Source organism: Ochotona princeps, chromosome 5, assembly GCF_030435755.1.
Source record: "Ochotona princeps isolate mOchPri1 chromosome 5, mOchPri1.hap1, whole genome shotgun sequence".
Lineage (NCBI taxonomy): Eukaryota > Metazoa > Chordata > Mammalia > Lagomorpha > Ochotonidae > Ochotona > Ochotona princeps.
The window spans coordinates 32,659,146-32,672,379 of NC_080836.1; the positions used below are offsets into that span (position 1 = coordinate 32,659,146).

Sequence of the window (13,234 nt, forward strand, 5' to 3'; positions counted from 1 at the left end):
GTTTTCTATGAAGCTACAGAATCACAACTCTGGAAAGGCTATTTAGGATGAGTTCATGACTGGCTGAGGGAAACAAGAGAGAGGCTGCAGAATGGTTTAGATGAAGTTGACCTTGGCTTAATTTACAGGATCTCTGGCACAAATCACTCAGGAGTGCAAGTAAGGGGTGGGGCTCGGAAGGAGCAGCGGGACGTCATTAGCAGACTACCCTCACAACAGTTGGGGTCACGTAATTTTTTTTCCTGTTGGTTTGGATCCAATGTCTTTATTGTCAGGATCCTCTCCCTGGGACTCCCCCACCTCCAAACCAACAGGAGAGTCCCAAGGCTGGAAGTGTCTTGGGGAGGGGAGACAGAGTGTGGGGAAACTTCTGTGCTCTTCACTCTGGCCTGCGCAGTGCTGACTGGGAGGAGGAATGGGGAAGGCATGGGGCTGCACTTGCAGAGGACATGGCTGGCATGTGTGTGGGGATGGAGGTGCCTGCTGCCAGCTTTCCTCTGGTACCTGCTGGGGTTTGGCATTCAGGAATGGGTGCCTGGCTTGGGGTCTGGGTCAGTGATTCCCTTTTTCTGCTGGTAGTCATTGTTCCTGTCAGACTGTTTACTGCAAGGCTGTGTCTTCTGCGTCTGTGTCCTGGTTGTACTCCAGCCCTTTCTCACTAGGCATCAGCAATCTCTCCTCATCACTGGCATCCTGAACCTGGGTTTCTCTCTAAGGTGTCCCCACCACAGAAGTTGGGTCCTCTTGGGCGACCAGCGGCTGGCTGCTGCTACTGCTGCCACTATCTGTCAGTGCTGCTTGCTGCCCTTCTTCTTGCCATGTGAGTTGGCCTTTTTCTCCTCCACAATCTGCTCTAAGTGTCCCAGCAGGGCATTGATGGTGGGCTTGATCTGCATTAGCTCTGTCTTTATGGTCTGTAGTTCACTGCTCTTTAACTTGATCCTGGCTGAGCTGGTGGCAATGGCTGTGGAGTAGACAAAGAGCTTCACAGGTATAGTGGTTTTAACACACTGGACCAAAAGGACTGTGATCTGGCGTCGCTTCACTGGGATTGCCCTGGGCATGCACACTGGCAATAGGCAGTGTTGGTAGTCAAAGAGCCTGTTGTAGAAGTCATCCCAGTAGTAATAAAAGCTATAGCCACTGTATGTATATGGCAGATGCGGCTCTTGTTAGCCCCTTGAGTAAGCTGGGACAACTGAGGTGGAGGTGCAACACATAGCAACTGCAATCACTGGGCACGCATTTTTCTGTTAAAACAAGAAAACTTGGTAGCAGAAATTCAGGGAAGTGTGTATTTTGAATAAATTATCCTCACCTGCACCTTCCAAACAGAATTTCTCCTCTTTTATCAGCTTTTCTACCCACTGTGAATGTTAAAACCTGGTAAGCAAGTTTATCTTCTTCCCTTATGTCCAGCCCAATGGTCATTTCAGTTAAAGAATCATCTTGCTTATGGACAGATTCCCCCAAAAAAAGTCTGTTGTATGAAAAAATGCTAGCTTGCTAAAATAGTACTTCCCTTTTCTTATGTTACTCTGTCATTGCCCATTTGCATAAATATCAGAAATATTTATTCTTGGATGAAACTATCCAGGGTCACCAGAGTGAAAAGCTGTCTTCAAAAACTAGGTAATCAGCAGCTAATTATGTAAGTTTCAGATCAAAATACATAGCCATTCATTGAGAGAAGTGTAGAGTGCTCTTTCCAGAAGGTTGCTCAAACTGTTTTTCAGAAGCAAAGATCTCCAAAGCAAAATAGCAGGATTTTATTTCTATCTTGAAGATTCATCACAAACACTGTACTTAATTTGCTTTTTGGCTGTTGACACCTTACTTGTTTGTAAGCACAGTCATATGCTGCTAACAATGTTTTGGCCAATGATGTGCCTTGTATTGTGGTGGCTAGATCACATAGCCTAGGTGTGTAGTAAGCCATAACATCCTGATTTCTGTGCATACGTTCTGATGTTATAGTGATACTTTTCTCAGAATGTAGCCCCATAATTAGGGATGATTATACTGTAGGTATAGACCTCTGTCCAATTCACCACAGTATTCCTAACACCTGGCCAGGGCTGTGTTCTTTGTAGTTTTCCCCAGTCATTGGCTGAAAAAAAATATTGTGCAAATATTGTAGCTTTAATAATTCCTGGAGTAATGAGACTTATTAAGGTGTTGATTCAGAATTTGATATTTTAATCCAATTAAATTTAAAAAATTTTCTTTTATTTGAAGGAGTTATGGAAAGAGAGAAAGAGACAAAAAAAGATCTTACATCTGCTGGGTCACTCTTCAGATGTCTGCAGTGGCCAGGGCTAGACTGGGTCATATCAGGAGCCAGGATCTTTATCCAGGTCTTTCCAGTGAATGCCAGGGATCCACAGCACTTGAGCTGTTCTCTGCAACATTTCCCAAGTCATTAACAGAGAGATGGATCAGAAGTGGAGCAGCTGGAATATGAACCGGCCCCCATATGGGATGCTGGTGTCATGGATGGTGGCTTTCCCCTCTATGACACAATGCTGGGCCCCATCCAGTTCTTCCAAAATGAATTTAGGCACATGTAATTCTTTCCTACCACTCGCCAATCTAGTGGCCTCTTCAGGAAAGCATTTTGGTAAGTATGTCTTAGAGCAAGAAAAGAACTCAATAGAGTATTTTGCCTCGATCCAGGTAATGATGATGCTGGTCCTTGATGCTGGCCTTTCTCCACATTCATTCTCATTCCATTTTGGCATGGCGCCTACAGGCTACATCACGTAGGCTGCACTGTCCTTGGGGATTTCGTTGGATTTTCCTGATTGAAGGGCCAGAGGAGAGTGCTCAGTGTAAATCTTCTCCTCTCCCTTTGTTTTCAACTTCATGGCTCCAGCAGTGGCAGTATCCCTCCTTCCTAGCTGAGCCATTGACAGTTTTCTGGCATCAGCTGACTCTAGTTAACATGCACCTGCTAATCACGTCTCAATCTCATACTGGTAATGACTTTTGCTGGCACTGTCTGGGATTTTACACTTGGGCTCTTACTTTCCTTGATCATACTGCTGCCTTAGGAAAGAGTCCAGTCACTCCCATCTCTGTAAGACCCCGAGAGCATGGCTTCTATGTCCTGTGGGTCCTCTTACCCTGACACAGATAACCCTCTTCAATCTGAAATAAACTATGAAGCAAATACTGAACGTTTCCTGACGGAGTCTGAGTATCACATAGTGACTGCTGCTTTGATTGAGGTTTTATGAATTCTCCAACATTCCATCCACACCTGTACAGTTTTGTACACAAGCAAATCTTGAAACCAAAGTAAAATATTTTTATGAATTAGTCATCTTTCTAGTTCACAGTGGGAAGGTGAACTACATACTAGACAATTTTAATCTATTCTTTGCACAGATTTTGAGCTTCAAAGAAAATAGGAACTTATTCCTCAGGGCCATCAATCCTCAATTTTAATATAGTTCAGGACACTGTGGACACTCATTGCACTTTAATTCAATTCATGTATTCATTTAGATGATGGCCACAGCTGCTGAGAGTAGATGAAATGGAACCATCATCCATTAGCTTTGGACGGGAGAGTAACATTTGGCAGCAACAAGAGCAAAGGCAAAGAGAGACACATTTGTGGAATGAAAGTAACAATCCCCAGGTGTAATGTTTAGCAGGCTTTTGTGGTCTGAATATTGGACTAATACAATTATTTTATGTTATTACAGACCTGGCATCAATTAGGATCTGTTCAGTGGTGGGAGAACAAAACCAAGTGTTTTCCGAGAGTCCCTGCCCTAAAGTTAGGGGTGATTATGTCACTGTAGGAGGTGTTGGTTTCCTAAGCAGTACTAGTGGATTTATTTGCCTTGGAATCAAATAATGTTGCAAAATCAGATTCCCTGGAGAGATCCAAGATGTATAAATGGAGAGGCCTGGGACTCACCATAGACAGAGTAACCAGAATAACAAAGCTTTCATAGAGTGCTAATGGTGGGGGGCTGGCATGGTGGCACATCAGGCTAAACCTTGGCCTGCAGGCAATGGCATCCCATATAGTGCTGTTTGGTGTCCTGGCTTACCAATTCCAGTATAGCTCCCTGATTATGGCCCGAGAAACCATTAGAGGATGGCCCAAGGCCTTAAGACTCTGCATCTATGTGGGAGGCTGAGAAGAAGCTCCTGGCTTCAGATTAGCTCCACCTCTGCCATTGCAGCTATTTGGGGAATGATGCATCAGATGAAAGATCTCTCTCTCTCTCTCTCTCTCTCTCTCTCTCTCTCTGTCTCTCCTTCTCTGTCAAAATCTACCTTTCAAATAAAAATACATAATTAAAAAAGAAAACTAAAATACAAGTCAAGGCAAGAAGAAACCTGAAATTATGGGGCAAGAAATATAAGAATCAGAACAGAGATCAATAAAATCTAAACCAAAAACAATCATAACTGATCAAGAAAATGGAAAGCTGTTTTTTTTAAAGATAACCAAAATAGATAAATGATGGGTAACAAATCAAAGTCAGATTTAAGGAATAAGGTCCCTGCTTCCATCACACAGTGGGAGACTATAGTTCACAACACCCTAGTATATATTAGAGAAACTCCAAGCCTCCAACCTTAAGGTAATATTGAAGAAGGTGAAATGTTGATCATCCTTCTTTGATCAATATGTACATGTGATGAACTATCACAGTGAAGACCATAAATATGAACAGTAATTAATAAAAATTGAAAAAGTAAAATTATTACAGATTGTGGAGGAAAATGTACGCATTTTGATGATGTGGTAATGGAAATCTGATAACTAGTGCAGGCTCCGTGTGAATGTTTTGAGCAGCAGGAGTGGGAAAGCATCAGATACAGACCTTCCCTTGAAGAAGTACCCTGAGCTGGCCAGATAATAACTTGCCATGTAACACCTGCAAGAGCCTCCAGCTGCATCAATACACATACTTCACTGTTGTTTAGATTGGCCTTCTTCATGAAAGATTTTGAGAGTAAAAACAATTACTGCTTTTGTTTTTCTCCCTTTGACTGGGCTCTTCATCCTAGTCTCTAACTTGTTTCAACTTAGGATTCTTTCTACCAACTTGGAAACTCTTATTCAGAATAAAGCAGTCTCTTTATAGCTAGGAAGGTCCTTCATGTAGATTATATGTTTTTTTTTTCTCTGTGGAATTGGGTCATAGGATTTCAGACTAAACAAGTTTAGGCAACTAAATTTATGATGAAAATAATGATAATCCAGTTCTGCTATTGCTTATAATTACTTATTTTAATAGCTGTTTGTTTATGTACTTATCTTCCCAAAGTATATGTTACTTAAATGCCTATCTCTAATCTATACTGTTCTGGGAGCAGACACTTCCTATGATGATTGAGAATGGGAAGCCATCAGTCCTCCAGGGAAAGTCCCAACTCTACCTTTTGATCTCCACCAGAAAAATGATACCAAAGTACATGCATGTCTTTGTCCTGAGTCCAAGACATGTGTTGGAAGGACATCATTGGCCAAGGTCAAGTTATATTCAGACTGGTCCAAAAGTGACAAATTACTTCTGAAGTTGACAGCATGAATAGCAGTGAGTCATGAGGAAGTACATAATACTTGACTGTACTATGCTTGTTTTGCAATTTGAGGTCATGGCCATTCACATCTTCAGCAATCTCTGTTCCCAATTTAGGAAATTTTTGAATGCTTTAGCAATATACAGTTTATCGTTTACATGGATCAGTGGTTGATTGTGGTGGTTTTTCCAGAGCAAGCCATCAATGTAGATCCAAGTCTCCAACTTTTGGTAATTGAAAGGAGAACAATTTTTCATTTCTATTATCTCCAAAGATATTTCAAAGATCTTGCAGACAAGCTTGAGCCAGAGCATATACTCAGGGATCTGTAAATGTTGCCTATATTGGTTTCTTCCATTTAATACATCAGTTTGGGGAAGATGTTGGTACAGGGGTCAAGTTCCTTACCAGAGTGCCTGAATTGAGTCCTGGCTACTTCACTTTTAATACAGCTTGTGAATCCTATGAGCCAGCAGGTGCAAGTCATATGGGAGACACAGATTGAGTTCCACCTCCTGACTTCAATCTCTCTCTCTCTCTGTCTCTCTCTCAGTAAAGTGGGAAAAAATTAATTCTCCAATCTAGCTGGTAAAAAATTCCAGTGAACCATGATAAATGATGGTAGGCCACCATAAATGAAGGCAAGTGGTAGCTTCACTCATGTAGCTGGACGAGCATCCTTTCTAGAACATATCAAACAGAGCCACTTGATATGTGCCTATGTATTTGATGAATATATCCTTTGGGCTGCATCAGGCAATAAGATCAAAAGTGGTTTCCAATCACCTGGTGTAGGGAGCTGTAATAGATCAGAGTCTGGCAACAGGACTATGGCAGAAGATAATCCAGAAGATCTCTCTTGATATTTTATAGAACATTATACAAATCAACTGCCACCACCACCACTGGCTCCTCATGCCAAAAGTCTAACATATCAAGTAGAGAAAGGGGTTAATGGAGTCAGATGACTGACGTAAAGGTAGAGGAAACATTTGGAACACTTTGAAGCAGAATTAAAGAAGAGCAGCATAGAAACATAATTCAAATTTGAATTCCAGAAACAAGAGTCTGAAGTATAGTGGTAGGATTTGAGCAGTAGGAGAGAAATAAATAACAAAGTGGTGCTAATTTAATAGCACACATAGCAAATATTGGTGCAAAAATATTGGAGCATAGATGACCAGTTGGGAGACACTTTTTATAAACCAGATGGGGTTTGACATATCAAAGGTCTTACCAGCCAGTTGCCATGTAAGATGAATGGAAATGTTCCGACAAAAGGTTATCAAAGACAAGCCAATGGAAGAGGCAGAAAACAAGAATGACCCCACAATTTCCTATAGGTGGTAGGGAGACAGCAACTGATGAAGGAAAAAAATGGGTACTCTAGAAAGTGAAAAAAAATCTAACACTTTTTTTTTTTTAACCACTGCTCTTTTTTCCTTTTTCTGCAAACACATCTAGTAGCCTCTGACACCTCATGTCAAATTTGGCATTTGAATACTGAATTCAGTAAGGAAGAAAATGTGGAAACATATTGTAAGTCCTCCCAAATTCCTTCTCTTTTTTTCATTTCCAGTGTACCACACTACTTAATAGAAGGAAAACCAGGCTTGTAACCTCATGTAACTTACTTTCTTCATGCAGAATTTTTTTTTCAACAGCAGAGACTGTAAACATGATAAATTTGGAGCTTCCCAACTCTCACCAGAATAAGCTATAGATTTAATGTTTATTAAATATAGTGTTTGTGTATTTAATTCTTTTATCCAAAAATAGTAAACAGCTATTTCAAGACATGGTTGATGAAAATAAGTTTGCAATATATGGTATTTATTAGTATGTTTTTAAAACCAAATGATACAGTACCCCAGCTCTTGAAAGGGAAAGATGAGGCACTTAGGAAATAATATAACAGGGATTATGATGAAATAATTGTTTTGGTGATTTGTTATAGAACTGATTAATCCCAAGTAATGTCGGGTAAGAAATCAACAACTACACTTTCCCTATTATCTTTCACTTCCATAGCTTCATGCACACTCCTCGTCTCTTCAAGACTTCTTGCTCTTTTCCCATTGCTAGATGCTTTATCAGTTGATAGAGGAGCTCATCAGAACTGATCCCAGCATTCTGAAAAATGGCTGTGGGAAAGGGTCTTGCCAAAGAAGGAGGAGGATGACTGGAAACAAGGAAAACACACTGTAGTTTTCTTTAGGTCCTTTAGCTGAAGTTATGGGGACCATTCTTCTGTGATGTGATCCTGATGTACCAGAAGAATTCCATGGTACTGTGCCCATGGGATTCACCACAGGCTACTATCCTAAGTACAGGGTCTTGTGATAATTAGTTGCAATATATTCCAAATAATTCTCGCATGCTGTTTGTGGATCCCTCCCTGTTTGCACACCATTTCCTATTTTTAAGAGCTTTTGAAACAAAGACACTTACATGCTTGACAACAAATTGCTAATGGTTTTTGAAATAAGCCTTGATTCCAGATATTTATCTTAAATAGTCAGGTAGTTGAGCCAGGGATATAGTGATACAGTGACTTGGTTTTATTAAAGACTTCTGGAGTCAGATTATATCTCAGTATCATCACCAACATGTTTCTTTCTTTCTTTCTTTTTGGCCTCTTTGGCATTACATTTAAACATGTACATCAGTTTGATCATGTATAGAACCCCAACAATCTGCTTCAGTGAATGTGGGCACTTTTGGCCTAGGACTAAGATTAATTGAAACTATTGGCCCCCTGGATAGAAAGTAAATTTACAGGGAATAGGACAGGACAAACTGAAAATCTCTGCCTTATATTCCAAATGCCAGCCTACAAATAGTCTTTTCCCACCTTTGGACTAAAGGGTATGACCTCATCTTTAGTCATGGATCTTAGGGTATCAGTTCTAAGATACATTTCTCTACTTTCCAGAAACCCAAAACATTGGGTGCTTCTATTAATCTATCATGTATTTTCCAGAATGTACTGGATCTTTGCTTGTTTCAAAAGCAATGCTTTTTTTTTTTTTTTTTTTTTGCCAGAACAATGTCTCCGTCAGTCTGCTGCATCATCTTCACTCTAGGACTGCTTCTTAAGTAAGAGAAAATCTTTTTTTATTTTGTTTTATGACACATTTTAATAGGCACTGGAATTTCCCATCCTTCCTCCCCATGTTCCCTCCCTCCCACTCATTTCCCCTTTATTTTTATAATGGGTGTCTTTCCTGAACATCTATAAGTCCATCATGCTGCCATTGAAGTGTCTCCCAACAACGTAGGCATGGACAATGTTGGATAGTCCAGCATCTTATTGTCAGGACATCTTCAACCATTTCACTGGGAGTCCATCCTTGTTTTGTATGTGTAGAGGCATACTGCTGTCTCTCTCCACCTCTGAACATATCAGTTTCCGCTACACTTCCATTATGCATTCCCTGAAATACAGAGCGAGTGTACACAGTTCACAAGAGGGAGAAAAATAAAACGTTCATCAATGTGAAGTTAACGAACATGCAACAAAAATACCAATGTGTTGTTAGAGTGGTGAAAAGAATATCAATGACCTTCATGTAGGAATAGATGCTGCCAGGACATGACTCATGTGGTGCTAAAGAAATTACAGTAAACAGTAAACATTGTTACTTATGGGATGTAGCAATAGCAGTGATAAAAGGAACACTAAACAATCTCAGTTGTTTACATGCAGTTAGTCTCTTATGGATGATCGATTAATGAATCACAACCTCTCTTAGTTGGAGCACAACAACTGAGAGCAGAGTTTACTTCACAACTGTTTAGGCTGACAAATTCATAGCTCCTGGGCCAGATCCTTCCTGCTTGATTCCCAGCTTGACCACAGAGCCAGGAGCTAGGTTGTTCCAGTTTCTCCAAGCATGTCTATCCTTAGAACCAAGGCCCATGGAAAGGATGCTATTTCTGGTTCCTCCAGTCTCAGGGCTATCTTTTCAACATTCTTGTCCAATTATAAAAGCAACTCAAGACAGTGAATGTTGAAAATGCCTTCTCCTTGTAAGGAACTTCTACTACACCCATAAAAGTTTTAGGGTCTACTTTTCTCACTGAACCAACAGGCTAACGTCTCAGTACATATTGACCAACAATGTATTCAGCCTTCAATAAAACATTGCTCAGGACAGAACCAGTCCAGTCCAGTCCTATTTAGTTGTTTCTGTGAAAGTCTAGCAAGAGATGATGATCACTACTTAACCTATAATGCTTAATGCTGCTTAGAATTTCGTTTGAATTCGGGTTTTGCTGCTAAGTAGCTGTATCCCATTTTGGAAGTTACTTAGACACTCAGTATCTTAGTTTTTTTTCACATGTAAAATGGAGATGAATTTTGCATTGCTTCAATGATACCTCCATGAATTTTTACTTGAAAAGATGCACTCAGGCTTTCTGCAGAACAGGAGACATGGCAGACAAAGTGCAATAGCTTAAACACTCGCTTTCTAACCCATAGAAAGGGAAAAAACAATAATATTTGCAGACATCTCACTGCTTGAATTATACTCAATGGTTCATATTATTTTGAGCCTTGAGCATCCAGCCTCAAACATTTATGTATAGGTTAGTGAGGATTTCAAAGTTTATGTACCACCTCCAAGGGCGGGGGGAATTGGTAACAACTTTATTTCTGTACAAGTAAATGGGCCCTTCTAAAAGTTTTCTTAACAATCAAAACAAAACATTAAAAACAAACCAACTTTTGTCTTCCTCTAGAGATTAGAACAGTTTTTTTTTTACCTTCGAGCAAGACAACTTTTAAGAACTATGAAGACATTTTTGTCTAACTTTCATCCATCCAGATTTCAAAATTCTAGGATGAACTGTTTCATTTTATTTAAGTAATGGTTGGTGTAAAAACATACTCATACACAAGATAAAATAGTAGCTTCCCTTCACCCTTCCCCAGGTTTGTGACTGAGACACTATGGAAAAAGATTAATGAGAAGGAAGCAAATCAAGTTATTTCATGTAAGTTTCTTAAGACAGGGGAATCTTCAGAAAAGAAGATACAAAGCAGAGAAAGTTGACAGAGTGGACAGTTGTGCAGAAATAGAATTGATGAACATGATTTGTTTGGTCTGATAGCAACATATTGGGTGGAATTGAGGGAGGCCTCTTTTACAGATTCTTTCATGAGTCTCCGAAGATACAGGTGCTGGTGAGGATCTTAGGATGTTTCAGGAAAGGAAGGGGATGTTAGAAGTGACTTTCCCGCTTCTGTAGTTTCTCAACTTTCTTCATCCCAAAATACTCATATTTATTTTAGAATAGCCTGTTCTGAACCCCACTGACCAAGAGTCATTTGGCGAAAGAGAGGTTACACATACCAGGTAGATTATTAATTGATAGAAGATAAATTGGGGCTTTAATACATGCATGATGACTGTCAGGAATTTGTGAAAGGGATTTAGGGAAAGAGAATAGTCATTGGAGAACAATGTGAGTGTGGGAGGATTTTGATTTTCTCAGAAAATATTAAATAGTGTCAGTTACTGATAAGAATGAGCCATTGTTATCAACAGAAAAAAAAAGCAGATAGAGATGTAGGAGAATGAGAATGAGAAGGACCAATGTAAAGTTCTTCAGGAGTAGTACTTTTCAAATGATTGTGGTTGGAAGTGCATGAACTCAAGGGGCATGTGTTAAATGGAAGAGTCACATTCTGCAGGCATTTTGGGGACTGTGGCTTGACATGTTAGCTGTTTATCAGTTGTTGTGAATGCTGTTGGACCCACAGCCCTCTGAGTAGCAAGAGGGAGAGTATGTGGGACTCCACCCCCTTCTTTAAAGAAGTGGTGTTTCTCCAGTTATGAGGGAAGGGGAGCCCGAGATGTGTAACTGACACTGCTAGTGTCTAGTGTATTAGTAATCTATGAGAGTGAGGAAGGAGAAGATTGAATGGAAATTTGACAAAAGAAAAAAATTGGAGAAGTAAGCCCTAGAGATACCTGGCTTGATTTTTGGACAGAGCTGAGGGTTCTTTTGCAATTTTTAATTAGTGACTTAGTGTGAAACCAGTCTGTAGTATTTAACAGCTTAGGTGCCCACAGGAAAGTGATGAATGAATTTCTCTTATGGTTTAAGTTTTGTCCACTGAGTATGACAGAATAATAAGGGGTTAAAGAAGAAAAAACATTATTATTATTTTCCATGACACAATTTTGTAGGTATAGGGATTCCCACCTCTCCTCCTTCCTTCCTCCTCAATCTCCCCTCCCCTCATAGTGCTTTAGTAACAGTTACAAGTTCTGTTATTTAAGTGTATCATGGCACTGTAGGTATAGACAAAAGTAGAAAGTGAAAACATACTGCCAAGATATTTTTAGCTGTTTTATTGGGAGTTCAAGGAAAGGTCTTTTAGAAAATTATTTTGATGATCACTATGGAATCTGTGTTGGACCACAAAGGAAGAGAACATTGTTCCTGTCAAATGAATGCCAATTCAGATAGGAATATTAATTTTTGTGGCAAGACACACCAAGATCATCCTGGAAAATGTATTCAGCTCTTTAGTAATGAGATGTACTATTATGTTTAGAAAGCACTAGAATTGTATTCTGAGCTGCATTGAACCTGTTTTCTTTGCATTAAAATTACATTAACATAAAATTATCAAAATAAAATATAAAATCCCTGATTCTAATAAGTAAATGATAGACATAGACTATCAGTGACCTTTCAGTAACTTCTCTGTGTTAGTCAAGAATGTATTTACCTGTAAGTGCAGAACATGCAGTAAAAATAGCCTAAATAGCATCTGACATAAGAAGAGCGGGTTCATTGCTATTGTCCCTTTCGTTTTCAGCAACTGCCATGTTGGACCTGATTGCTTTGTGTCCTCTCTTTCCTCATTGATATCTCTGCTTAAAGATGGCTGCTGCTGCTCCTGAGAACTGAGCTGTGTAAGTTAGGACGAAAAGGGAACATGATGATGCTAATTCTGATTGTTCTGTATACCGGAAAAGAAAAGGTTTCCCAGAAACCCATAGCAGATTTGCACTTAGAATTCATTGGCCTGAATCACATGACCATTCTGTGAAGAAAATGGGTGAAATGAATATTTAAGTTTCTACGGTTCATAGTAAAGGTTGACAAGGGGAAAAAAGATTGGGAATGGGTATAGGTTAGTTCACCTAATATATCTGTCCATGCAGGACTGGATGGAGAACATCATTATGTGTGGTATTTTATTAAATGTGCTAAACTCAAAATTGCTTTCTTTTCCCCTTGTTTTTTCCTTCTGATCTCAGCTAGTATGAGGCTCTGAGATTGGGAAAGAATATGCATTCTGAGATCAGTTACTGGGCTTGCAATGACTCTCTTACCTGGCTTACATTCCCAAGATTATTCAGTGGTTGATTAGGCTAAAGATTAAGTGAAGGACAACATGTATGCTTAATTCTGGGGATCAGTCATTTCTGCATTGTCCACCAGTAAATGAGTACTTTAAGATATGTCCACATTGATGGAGGAAACATATTTTTTCAACTCTACTTTGTATTTTCATTGCTAATTGGTGTTCTCCTGATAACACAAAGGGTATTCTGCAATGTCTCACCTCATTTATTTCAAAGGCTTATCCTGTCACTAAGAGATTGAGAAATTTCCTGCAAAGTCATAGATAATACAAAATTCTAAGTAGCTTCGA

The 13,234-nt window shown here is 39.6% G+C and overlaps 1 pseudogene; it reads right to left on the reverse strand.

The window, feature by feature from the left end:
* Positions 1 to 600: 600 nt before the first annotated feature.
* Positions 601 to 13,234, reverse strand: part of LOC105942238 (RNA-binding protein Raly-like) — a 39,543-nt pseudogene continuing 26,909 nt past the window's right edge.